This window comes from Triticum aestivum, chromosome 7A (assembly GCF_018294505.1).
Source record: "Triticum aestivum cultivar Chinese Spring chromosome 7A, IWGSC CS RefSeq v2.1, whole genome shotgun sequence".
Taxonomy (NCBI): Eukaryota; Viridiplantae; Streptophyta; class Magnoliopsida; order Poales; family Poaceae; genus Triticum; species Triticum aestivum.
The window spans coordinates 720991623-721001297 of NC_057812.1; positions in this window are offsets into that span (position 1 = coordinate 720991623).

Sequence of the window (9675 nt, forward strand, 5' to 3'; positions counted from 1 at the left end):
GGGCTTCTTTCCTTCCTTGTCTCTTCCTCTGACTTATTCTTTCTTAGGGTTTTCTCTACATCACTTGCGTTATCTGGTCTTGACTTCAAGTGTGGCACTCCACATAGGACAGGGGGCCGGTGGCATCTTAAGAAGGATTAAAATACACTCCTACAATAGGAGCCCCCTTGATCTGAAGTCATTGAAGTCTTCTTTGTGGCTTTGGGTCAACAATTTTCTCTTGTCGAAGAATCTTCTTGGGTTGGATCCAACATCACTGAATGGGGAGTGGTCCCTGTTTTATTGTTCCCACACCTTACAAAGAGAGTGCACTTCTGTTATCCTTTTTGTGCCTTTCAAATATTTGTTGATATCCTCTGGAGTCACTTGGACTCATCTGTGGCCTTCAAGATTTTTTCCAGACTCGGAAATGACCTTTGGAAGTCCCCAGCAGTGCTTCCGAGAAAGTACGGCTTCCGAGGAACTTTTGGGAATTTCATCAGAATTTTATGTTGACTCCTTGAGATTTTGTGTGAAATCCCGGTTGAAGCGCGGGATTTCAGGCATTTTTTCGCTTCGAGGGACGCCTCTAAAAAATGATGCGTCTTCCGAGGGCTTGTGTGTGAAAATCTCAGTGGTGGAGGGATATTCATCATTCTCCTTAAATATTGGGGCCTCCTTCTAATTTCATCTCTTTATGTAAAAAATAAAAAGTCTAAGTCGCGTGAAAGCCCGTATGGGCCTATTTTGTTCTTCTTTGCGTCGCGAGTGTTCGACCACCCGTGCGGCCTCTTATCTTCTTTTTTTTTTCCTTTTTTGCAGCCGAGACCTCCTGCATCATGTGGGCTAGGTCCGTATGCGCCGAAATGGTGCAAGGCCTTGGACGGCCATGACCATGCCTCCTCTCCTAATTGGATGGCCGAGGTCATCTTCCTCCTTCATACGGCAACCGTAATTCTAGTTGCGGTGATGTCGATGGGGCCTACCACCCAGGCCTATAAAATGGACCCCTAGGAGCATCGGGGGTTCTTCATGTCCTTATCCCCTCATCTCACTGGCGATGATGTGAGAGTTGTGACGGGTGCCTTCGTGCGGTGGAGGCCATGTCGGTGCTCCGGTAGCGTAATGTGGAGGCGCAGTGCCCTATATGCGTAGACGGGAGTCCTTCCCCTCCTTGCATTCCTTGGGAACGGTGGCAGAGCTTTCCGCAGGTAGTGAGGGAGCCCTGGATTAGAGGGTCCTCGGACAGCCGGACTATATACTTTGGCCGGACTGTTGGACTATGAAGATACAAGATTGAAGACTTCGTCCTGTGTCCAGGTGGGACTCTCCTTTGCGTGGAAGGCAAGCTTGGCAATTCGGATATGTAGATCTCCTCCCTTGTAACCGACTCTGTGTAACCCTAGCCCCCTCCGTGTCTATATAAACCGGAGGGTTTAGTCCGTAGGACAACAACAACCGTAATCATAGGCTAGCTTCTAGGGTTTAGCCTCTACGATCTCGTGGTAGATAAACTCTTGTAATACTCATATCATCAAGATAAATCAAGCAGGACGTAGGGTATTACCTCCATCGAGAGGGCCTAAACCTGGTTAAACATTGTGTCCTCTGCCTCCTGTTACCATCCGCCTTAGACACATAGTTCGGGACCCCCTACCCGAGATCCGCCGGTTTTGACACCGACATTGGTGCTTTCATTGAGAGTTCCACTGTGTCGTCACCATAAGGCTTGATGGCTCCTTCGATCATCGGCAACAATGCAATCCAGGGTGAGGTTTTTCTCCCCGGACAGATCTTCGTATTCGGCGGCTTCGTACTGCGGGCCAACTCGCTTGGCCATTTGGAGCAGATCGAGAGCTACGCCCCTGGCCATCAGGTCAGGTTTGGAAGCTTGAACTATACTGCCGACATCCGCGGAGGCTTGATCTTTGACGGATTCGAGCCCATGTCAGGTGCGCCGCATAGTCACGACGAGCATGACTTAGCTCTACCACCGGACCATGTTCGGGAGATCACACCTGTGGCTACTCCGGCCCTCAATCCGGAGCATATCATGCCGTCCGAGGACGGGTGGATGGACCCCGCCACGGAGGCCGCACACTTCGGCGGCGATAGAGCCGAATACTGACTTCACTTCCTACGAGACATGTGATGTCGGACCCTTGGATTCATCCCCGGCCACAGGCTCCGAACCACCTGCGTCCGTGCCTATCGAATCTGATTGGGCACCGATCATGGAGTTTACCTCCGCGGATATCTTTTAGCACTCGCCATTGGGCGACGTGCTAAATTCATTGAGGTCCCTCTCCTTGTCAGGAGGCCCTTGGCCGAACTGTGCCCGGCTCGAGCGGGAAGCGGACGACGAAGAAATTCGTCCCCCACCCACCACCCACTTAATAGCCACTGTCGACGACTTAACCGACATGCTTGATTTCGGCTCCGAAGACATCGATGGTATGGACGACGATGCAGGAGAAGAACAGGAACCACCGCCCATAGGGCGCTGGACAGCCACCTCATCATATGATATATACATGGTGGACACCCCCAAAGAAAGCGATGGCAATAAGGCAACGGAGGATAATCCCCTCGAGAAGCAATCTAAGCACCGGCGTCATCGGTGCCGCTCTAAGCCCCGCCATAGCAAAAGCAGTGATACCGGCACAAGAGACAATAACGCTGTGGACAGTGCTAAAGACAATCCCCTCCAGCCAGGCTTTGAGCGGGAGGATTTGCAAGCTAACCCTAAGGAACAGGCGGCAGACGGAGAATCAGAGGATGACAATTACATGCCTCTCTCCGATGACGAGGTGAGCCTCGGCGATGGAGAATTTATCGTGTCTGAGGATCCCGTCGAGCAGGAACGCTTCAAGCGCCGGCTTATAGCCACAGCAAAAAGCCTGAAGAAAAAACAACAACAGCTTCAAGCTGATCAAGATCTGCTAGCGGATAGATGGACCGAAGTGCTGGCAGCCGAGGAATACGAACTCGAGCGCCCAAACAAAAGTTACCCAAAGCGCAGGTTGCTACCCCAACTCGAGGAGGAAGCATTAAAGCCTACACTACCAGCGTGTGATGTGGCTGACCGGCCACCTCGTGGCCGAGACAAAGCGGCATATCAGCCCGAAGTCCAGACCGCACCCCGTCGCCAATCAAACAAAAATACCAAGGCCCGGGGTAACACGCAGGACCTGCGAGAAGTATTGGAGAACAAATCGGGACATAAACGATCGGTCTACGGATCACAGGGGCGCGCCCCAACCCGTGACGACAACCGTCACGCCAGATATACTAAAAGCAAGTCCGGCCGAGCCGAACACAACAGACAAGACTCGTATGAACTGCGTCGTGATATAGACCAGCACAGAGGCTCCGCACACCCCCTATGCTTCACTGATGAAGTAATGGATCATGAATTCCCAGAAGGGTTTAAACTCGTAAACATTGAATCATACGACGGCACCACAGACCCCACGGTATGGATAGAGGATTTCTTCCTCCACATTCACATGGCCCGCGGGAATGATCTACACGCCATCAAGTATCTGCCGCTAAAGCTCAAAGGGTCGGCTCGGCATTGGCTGAATAGCTTGCCGACAAACTCCATCGGAAGCTGGGAGAACCTGGCAGACGCATTCCTGGACAACTTCCCGGGCACTTATGTGCGGCCACCGGATGCCGACGATTTACGTCACATAACACAGCAGCCCGGAGAGTCAGACATGAAATTCTGGACTCGCTTCCTAATTAAAAAGAACCAAATTGTTGACTGTCCGAATGCCGAAGCCCTAGCGGCCTTTAAACATAACATCCATGGCAGCCCTCATGACACTCATGACCCGCTTTTGCGCGGGCGAAGATAGCTAGTTGGCCCGTAGCAACAACACAGCAAGCAACCCTGGCACATCAGAAGCCAGAGATAGCAACGGCAAACCCCGACGCAACCAACACAAGCGCCGCAAAAATGGTGGAAACGCCGAAGATACGGCAGTCAATGCCGGATTTAGGGGCTCTACGTCCAGTCAGTGGAACGGGCCACTCACAAATGACAATTCGAGTCAGTCCAGTCTGGACCGCATACTCGACCGCCCATGCCAAATTCATGGCACCCCAGGAACACCAGCCAATCATACCAACAGAGAATGCTGAGTCTTCAAACAAGCCAGCAGGTCAGGTGCCAAAAACAAAGATAAGGGGACTCAAAGCGACGATGGCGACGAGGAGCCCAAATCACCGAGTACAGGAGGGCAAAAGAAATCTGCCCTGCAAATCCAAACGGTGAACGTGGTAAACGGCACCTACACTCCCAACCCGGACCGGACACACACCCTTAGGGATGTCGACTTAACAGCACCAGTCGTCCCACAATTTAAACTAGGGACGATCACCTTCAATACGGATCGTCCGGTTAACACTAATCAGGGCAATCCAGCCGCACTAGTCCTCGACCCAATAATTGACGGGTTCCACCTCACGCGAGTCCTTATGGACGGAGGTAGCAGCTAAACCTGCTTTACCAGGACATAGTGTGCAAGATGGGCATCGGTCATTCGATGATCAAGCCCACTAAAACCACCTTCAGCGGTATTACACCAGGTGTGGAGACCTGCTGTACAGGCTCCATCGCCCTTGAAGTAGTATTCGGATCACCAGACAGTTACCGTGTTGAAGAGTTAGTCTTCGACATCGTCCCCTTTCGCAGTGATTATCAGGCACTGCTCGGACGAACTGCGTTCGCTCGATTCAACGCAGTACCACATTATGCCTACCATAAGCTCAAGATGCCCGGTCCGCGCGGCGTCATCACGGTTAATGGAAAGACCGAACATTCCCTCGGCACCAAGGAGCATACCGCTGCTTTAACAGCAGAAGCTACAAGTAGCACCTTCCAACCGAACCTCGAGTCGACGACCCGATTCCCGGACATCGCTAAAGGACTTCGAAATACTTCGCGACAGGATAGCCCGGCTTGTCCAGAGCTCAATTAAACACTCCGGCGAAAGCCAGGACAGGCCACATACCGCGGCTCAACCGCTTTGTGGCACACAAGCATTTCTTACATTTTGTCTGCAGGTTTAACTTTGTGCAGATCAGGACTGGCGATATGGAAGTGATGTTTACTACACAACCTTCTTCTTGTAGACGTTGTTGGGCCTCCAAGTGCAGAGGTTTGTAGGAAAGTAGCAAATTTCCCTCAAGTGGATGACCTAAGGTTTATCAATCCGTAGGAGGCGTAGGATGAAGATGGTCTCTCTCAAGAAACCCTGCAACCAAATAACAAAGAGTCTCTTGTGTCCCCAACACACCCAAGACAATGGTAAATTTTATAGGTGCACTAGTTCGGCGAAGAGATGGTGATACAAGTGGTATATGGATAGTAGATAAAGGTATTTGTAATCTGAAATTATAAAAACGGCAAGGTAACTAATGATAAAAGTGAGCGTAAACAGTATTGCAATGCTAGGAAACAAGGCCTAGGGTTCATACTTTCGCTAGTGTAAGTCCTCTCAACAATAATAACATAATTGGATCACATAACTATCCCTCAACATGCAACAAAGAGTCACTCCAAAGTCACTAATAGTGGAGAACGAACGAAGAGATTATGGTAGGGTACAAAACCACCTCAAGGTTATTCTTTCCAATCAATCCGTTGGGCTATTCCTATAAGTGTCACAAACAGCCCTAGAGTTCGTACTAGAATAACACCTTAAGACACAAATCAATCAAAACCCTAATGTCACCTAGATACTCCAATGTCACCTCAAGTATCCGTGGGTATGATTATATGATATGCGTCACACAATCTCAGATTCATCTATTCAACCAACACAAAGGACTTCAAAGAGTGCCCCACAGTTTCTACCGGAGAATCACGACAAAAACGTGTGCCAACCCCTATGCATAGGTTCATGGGCGGAGCCCGCAAGTTGATCACCAAAACATACATCAAGTGAATCACGTGATATCCCATTGTCACCACAGATATCCACGGCAAGACATACATCAAGTGTTCTCAAATCTTTAAAGACTCAATCCGATAAGATTACTTCAACGGGGAAACTCAATTCATTACAAGAGAGTAGAGGGGGGAGAAAACATCATAGGATCCAACTATAATAGCAAAGCTCGCGATACATCAAGATCGTATCATCTCAAGAACACGAGAGAAAGAGAGATCAAACACATAGCTACTAGTACATACCCTCAGCCCCGAGGGAGAACTACTCCCTCCTCGTCATGGAGAGCACCGGGATGATGAAGATGGCCACCGGAGAAGGATTGCCCCCTCCGGCAGGGTGCCGGAATGGGTCTAGATTGGTTTTCGGTGGCTATAGAGGCTTCAGGTGGCGGAATTCCGGATCTATTGTGCTCCCTGATGTTTTTCGGGTATATGGAGATATATAGGCGGAAGAAGTACGTCAGGGGGGCCACGAGCGGCTCATGAGGGTGGAGGGCGCGCCCATGGGGGGTGGGTGCCCCCTGCCTCGTGGCCTCCTCGTAGATCCCCCGACATGCACTCCAAGTCTTCTGGGCTTCTTTCCTTCCAAAAACGAGTTCCATGAAGTTTCAGGTCAATTGGACTCCGTTTGATTTTCCTTTTCTTCAATGGGTTAATAGGTTAGTCCCAAAAATGATATAAAAGTGTATAATAAAGCCCATAAACATTCAAAACAGTAGATAATATAGCATGGATCAATCAAAAATTATAGATACGTTGGAGACGTATCAGCATCCCCAAGCTTAATTCCTGCTCGTCCTCGAGTAGGTAAATGATAAAACAGAATTTTTGATGCGGAGTGCTACTTGGCATAATTTCAATGTAATTCTTCTTAATTGTGGCATGAATATTCAGATCCGAAAGATTCAAGACAAAAGTTCATATTGACATAAAAATGATAATACTTCAAGCATACTAACTAAGCAATTGTATCTTCTCAAAATAACATGGCCAAAGAAAGTTCATCCCTACAAAATCATATAGTTTAGTCATGCTCCATTTTCGTCACACAAGAATGCTCTCATCATGCACAACCCCTATGAAAAGCCAAGCAATTGTTTCATACTTTAGTAATCTCAAACTCATAAACCTTCACGCAATACATGAGCGCGAGCCATGGACATAGCACTATAGGTGGAATAGAAAATAATGAGGGGGTTATGTGGAGAAGACAAAAAGGAGAAAGTCCCACATCAACGAGGCTAATCAATGGGCTATGGAGATGCCCATCGACTGATGTTAATGCAAGGAGTAGGGATTGCCATGCAACGGATGCACTAGAGCTATAAATATATGAAAGCTCGACAAAAGAAACTAGTGGGTGTGCATCCAAATTGCTTGCTCACGAAGACCTAGGGCACTTGAGGAGGCCCATTGTTGGAATATACAAGCCAAGTTCTATAATGAAAAATTCCCACTAGTATATGAAAGTGTCAAAACAAGAGACTCTCTATCATGAAGATCATGGTGCTACTTTGAAGCACAAGTGTGGAAAAGGATAGTAGCATTGTCCCTTCTCTCTTTTTCTCTCATTTTTTTATTTGGCCTTCTCTTTTTTATGGCCTTTCTGTTTTTTTGGGCCTTCTCTTTTTTATGGCCTTTCTCTTTTTTTATTCCTCACTTGGGACAATGCTCTAATAATGATGATCATCACACTTCTATTTATTTACAACTCAATGATTACAACTTGATACTAGAACAAGATATGACTGTATATGAATGCCTCCGGCGGTGTACCGGGATTGCGATGAATCAAGTGTGACATGTATGAAAAATTATGAACGGTGGCTTTTCCACAAATACGATGTCAACTACATGATCATGCAAAGCAATATGACAATGATGAATGTGTCATGATAAACTGAATGGTGGAAAGTTGCATGTCAATATATCTCGGAATGGCTATGGAAATGCCATAATAGGTAGGTATGGTGGCTGTTTTGAGGAAGATATAAGGAGGTTTATGGGGGAAGGGCGTATCATATCACGGGGTTTGGATGCACTGGCGAAGTTTGCGCCAACTCTCAATGTGAGAAAGGGCAATGCACGGTACCGAAGAGGCTAGCAAGGATGGAAGGGTGAGAGTGCGTATAATCCATGGACTCAACATTAGTCATAAAGAACTCACATACTTATTGCAAAAATCTACAAGTCATCAAAAACCTCGGCACTACGCGCATGCTCCTAGGGGGAGATTGGTAGGAAAAGACCATTGCTCGTCCCCGATGGCCACTCATAAGGAGGACAATCAAATAACACCTCATGTTTCAAAGTTGTTACACAACGTTTACCATACGTGCATGTTACGGGACTTGCAAACTTCAACACAAGCATTTCTCAAATTCACAACTACTCAACTAGCACGACTTTGATATTATTACCTCCATATCTCAAAACAATCATCAAGCATCAAAATTCTCTTAGTATTCAATACTCTATATGAAAGTTTTTACTAATCTTGGATACCTAGCATATTAGAATTAAGCACATTACCATGCTGTTTAAGACTCTCAAAATAATCTAAGTGAAGCATGAGAGTTCATCTATTTCTTCAAAATAAAACTACCACCGTGCTCTAAAAGATATAAGTGAAGCACTAGAGCAAACGACAAACTACTCCGAAAGATATAAGTGAACATCAATGAGTAGTCGAATAATTATGCAACTATGTGAAAACTCTCCCATTTAATAATTTGAGACCTTGATATTCTATTCAAACAGAAAGCAAATCAAAATAAAATGACATTCTAAGAATGGCAAACATCATGTGAAGAAGCAAAAACTTAGGATCAACCGAAACTAACCGATAATTGTTGAAGAAGAAAGGTGGGATGCCAACCAGGGATCCCCAAGATTAGATGCTTGAAACCTCTTGAAATATTATCTTGGGGTGCCTTGGGCATCCCCAAGCTTGAACTTTTGTGTCTCCTCAATTCCTCTCATATCACGGTCTCCCTAAATCTCAAAAGCTTCATCCACACAAAACTCAACAAGGACTCGTGAGATAAGTTAGTGTAAACCATTGCCAAAACCTCATCATACTCTACTGTAGCAAATCACTAATATTATTATTCAACATTGAATACTAAATGCCTCTGCATATTTAATAGTCCTATCCTCAAATAGAATCATTAAAGAAGCAAACATATACAAACAATGCAAACATAACAGCAATCTGCCTAAACAGGACAGTATGTAAAGAATGCAGCAACATCCTTACTTCCCTAGCTCCAAAAATTATGAAAGAAAATTCCCACTGTAGTAAATTTGTCAGAGCTTAATATGCAAAAGGTTTCAACATTTTATCACATTCTGACTTTTCTAGGGAATTATTGCAACAGCGGTAAACTTTCTGTTTTCAAACAGCAACATGTATACTTGTAACATAGGCATAGTAAAGGCTATCAATGCCACTTTTATTGAAATAAAAGATGCAAAACATTGTTCTAAATAACAGCAAGCAAATCCTAATAAATTGACGCTCGAAGAAAAACACATATCATGTGGCGAATAAAAATATAGCTCCAAGTAAAGTTACCGATGAACGAAGACGAAAGAGGGGATGCCTTCTGGGGCATCCCCAAGCTTAGGCTCTTGGATATCCTTGAATATTACCTTGCGGTGCCTTGGGCATCCCCAAGCTTAGGCTCTTGCCACTCCTTATTCCATAGTCCATCGAATGCTTACCCAAAACT